Source organism: Fukomys damarensis, unplaced genomic scaffold (assembly GCF_012274545.1).
Source record: "Fukomys damarensis isolate Sample0158 unplaced genomic scaffold, DMR_v1.0_HiC HiC_scaffold_21, whole genome shotgun sequence".
Taxonomy (NCBI): Eukaryota; Metazoa; Chordata; class Mammalia; order Rodentia; family Bathyergidae; genus Fukomys; species Fukomys damarensis.
The window spans coordinates 18,831,130-18,835,173 of record NW_022900933.1 but is presented as its reverse complement, the minus strand read 5'-3'; the positions used below and the strand labels follow the sequence as shown (position 1 = coordinate 18,835,173).

The following is a 4,044-nucleotide window of genomic DNA, read 5'->3' as shown; positions in this document are numbered from 1 at the left end:
TCTGGGTCAAGGCTGGGTGTGGTGGTTCTTGCCTATGATCCTAGCACTCAGGAGGCCAAGGCAGGAGGATGGGTGTGAGTTGAGTCTGGCCTGGACTACCAGTGAGTTCAAGGCCAGCTTGAACTGCACAGCGAAGACCCTGTCTGCGAAGAAACAGACAAACCCACAAAGGTCAGAGTTGAATCCTTGGGTCAGCTGTGTGAACTTGGATACTCCAGGGAAGCTTTTAAGCCTCAGTTTGCTCTCCTGCAATGTGGACATGATCAGGTACCTGCTCTAGCGCTGCTGTGAGGATGGGCTAGGCAACGCCTCATGAAACCTAGGGAACGCTTGGCAAACAGCTAGCACTCAACTTGGGACTGGAGAGGAAGACCTCGGTGACACGCTGTGTATAGAGATCCAGTCCACTCCTGTTATGCGGGGCCTGGTACACCTCAGGAGAGGGGCCATCAGCCACAGACACAGAGCTGGGATTCGTCTGGAGGAGTGACACTGAGACCGTACCCCTGGAGCCTGCCCCGGGAAGGAAGTCCCCATCAAGCAGCCCATTCAGGCCTCTCTACCCCGCCAGGCTCCGGACTCCCAAAGTGAAAAGTGTGACCAGAAACCGGGACAGCAGGAGCTGACAGAGAGGGGTGAGTGTGCAGGTCCACGTGGGGGAGAGGGAGAATGTGGCACTGGGCCTGGATTACCTGGAGTCACTTGGCAGCTGGTGGGTATGGGGCTGCCTCTGTCACCTGCAGTCACTGTCAATCCAGTCAACCAAAAGGCCCCCGGGGGAAGTGACAGAAGAGTCACCAGAGGAGGCAGTATCAATGGCTCCCTTTTACTGAAGGTCACCATGAAGGCAAGTAAGACCACATTCCTCCAGCCACGGCTTTGAAGGCTTTGCTGGCTTCCCTGTGTTGTGGCCCACAAACTCCCCTTTCCTGGCTGCAGCCACCTCTCAGCTCACTTTGCCCTCCTGTGCCCAGGCGCTTGATCTTTCTTATTCTTTAAGTGACACTCTCTTCCTCCAACCCAGGCTTCTGCACACATGAGACAGGTGCCTCTATCTGAAATAGTCACCCTCTCTAGGGCCAGCTGTTACTGTAGCGCATCAGTTGTAAGCACTTATAAAAAACAAAACTCAGGCATGGGTTCATGACGTCCCAGAGGAGGTAGGCGACACATTGTATACACAGATCAAGTCCGCTCCTGTTATGCAAAACTTTTAATTTGAAATAATTTCAAACTACATAAAAGTTCCAACTGCCCCCCTCAAAAAAACTGCAGTGAATCTCCACATTCTCTTTACGCAGGTTCCCCAAATGCTAGCTTTGGACCATGCTTGCGTTTATACCGGTGCACTGGATCCTAACACCACCTCTGCATTTCTTCCCGATTCCCTCTTCAGATACCTCTTGGTGTTGGCTTGAAACTGGCTGTGGACAAGAGTATTTACAGACATCGGTATCAGGATATTTTCCCTTGGTGTCTAAAGATCAACTCCAAACAGTTGGTGGTTAAAGATAAAATAGCACATGGCCGGGCGTGGTGGCACACGCCTGTAATCCCAGCACTCGGAAGGCTGAGGCAGGAGGATCGCTGTGAGTTTGAGACCAGCCTGGGCTACACAGTGAGTTCCAGGTCAGTCTCAACTACATAGTGAGACCCTGTCTCAAAAAAAAAAAAAAAAAGATAAAAAATGAATAAAAAGATAAAATAGCACACCACAGGCCTGGGGATCTAGCTCAGTGGTTCTGCTGCCTGCTTCACAAGCATAAGAATCCAAGTTCAATGCCTGGTACCACAAAACAAACAAATAAAACAGCACACTACAAGGTCATCGATCTTTTTAAAAAACCAATATTTCTATATGTGTCGGGGGTGAGTACTCCTTTTTTCTGAACTGTTTGAAAATAGGTGCCAGATATGTCCCTTTATCCCTAAATAATCTTTATATATTGCTCAAAAGCACAGGCATTCTTTTTTTTAATCAGGTTTTTATTTAATCTTCTAGCAGACAGCTGACTTACATCCTTCACCTTTCCTTTAAGTTAGTGGGACAATTCCATAATAAGCTACTTGAAGAGAAGCTTTGGCCAAGAATGGAACTAGGGTTGTCGGTTCATTCAATCTCACACACACACACACACACACACACACACACACACACGGACCCACAGTGGGCGGCGAAGCCAACAAACAGGTGCACAGGCACACGCGCACACAACTGCACACTGCGAGGCTTGGGCAGTCAGGCCGGCTGCTTGCTCCACCGCCTGCTGCCTCCTCCTCTCCACAGGACGGTTCCCTGGGGCCCGGAGATCGGTGGGCCGTGGACTGTGCCTCTCCATGGGCAAACACGGCTGCCACACCAAGATGCGCTCCCCAGCCCCAAGCCCAGCCCAAGGAGCCTGGCGGGGGCCAGGCCCAGGTGCCCCTTCTCAGACATTTTCAACACCAGTGAGAGCTCAAGAACTGGTGCAGATCCTGCTCGAGGCTGCCAGCTACCAGGAGCAGATCGAGAAAGAAAACAAAAAGTGTGAACAGGTTATGCCCCATCCTTCCCTTCCCTCCTAGTCCCCCACTGTTGAGCAGAGGCCAAAAACACAGCAGTGGGAGCAACAATACCGGAACTATCAACAGATCTACACACAATGAGCTGGAAAAGAATCGCCGAGCTCATCTGCGCCTATGTTTAGAACGCTTAAAAGTTTTGATTCCTCTAGGACCAGAGTATTAGGCACACAATGCTTGGTTTGCTCAACAAAGCCAAAGCACATATCAAGAAACTTGAAGAAGCTGAAAGAAAGAGCCAGCACCGGCTTGAGAACTTGGAACGAGAACAGAGATTTTTAAACTGACGACTACAGCAGCTGCAGGGTCCTCAAGAAATGGAGTGAATACGAATGGACAGTGTTGGATTGACTGTTTCTTCAGATCGCTCTGATTCAGAGCGAGAGGAGATGGAAGTGGGCATTGAAAGCACCAAGTTCTCAACATAAACACCAGCAGCATCAGTGTCAAGCTTTCATTCACTTCCTAGAACCCAGAATGACACAACAGTGCAGGGCAAAATATTCACTGGGCCAGTACGATACAGTCTCTTAAACTGGGTTCATATTGCAGCCTCCTATTTATTTATTTATTTTTGGTGCCAGGGATCGAACTCGGGTCCTGCACTAGTGAGGCAGGCGCCGGAACCACTGAGCTAAATCCCTGGCTGTCGCCTCCTTTCTAAAGCTAAATGAAACTATGCTTGAACCAAAAGTTCAGAAGACCTGTATTTAAACAAATACTTAGGAAAAAGTGGGGTAGAGGGCCAGGGATTTAGCTCAGTGGTTCCGCCGCCTGCCTTGTAAGCACAAGGACCCAAGTTCGATCCCCAGTACCAAAAATAAAAGTGGGGTAGAGCCTCCCCAGCTGGACAAAAATTCATATTGGAAAAAAAAATTAATTCCTAATGGCAGCAGCAAACATGTGAAATTACCTTGATCTGATTTAGTTGGTTTAAAAGAGGACATTGGAGAGTCCATCCTTTTTCTAGTTTGCTCATACTACATTGAGTTGACACATTAAAAGATGGGGTGGTGAACCCTTCCTGAGCTTTCTGGCCCTAGAAACAAAATCAGATGTATAGTGAGGAAGACAAGATAATCAGGCAGTAAACTTGGGTAGCTAAAGTGCTATTAAAACTCAGTCTGGGACAACTTATCATGAAGCCTGTGGATGATCGAATCTTTTTTAAAAAACTCATTTCATGCTCTACAAAAGGAGAGACTACATGAAACCTTTTGAGAGGGATCATTGTGCAGCTCAGCTTTCCGTTGAATTCCATGCTAAGCCAGCTGACCTTACCCTGCATCGTTAGCACTAGGGCGCCGGACCGCCAGCTCACCAGTCCACTGCCCATAGGCCACAAGGGCACTGCTGCATGATGGCCTCTGCCACACAGGCCTTTGAGTACGGACTGGGGGGCCAGAAGGAAAAAGCTCTACATGCCCCTGTGTCTGTGTGAGTCAGAAGCGCTGTGCACGAAGATTAGCAGACCAAAGTCTG

The 4,044-nt window shown here is 49.0% G+C and overlaps 1 pseudogene; it reads left to right on the top strand.

Annotated features, from left to right (window-relative positions):
* Positions 1-1,832: 1,832 nt before the first annotated feature.
* Positions 1,833-3,113, top strand: LOC104877171 (annotated as a pseudogene).
* Positions 3,114-4,044: the final 931 nt, after the last annotated feature.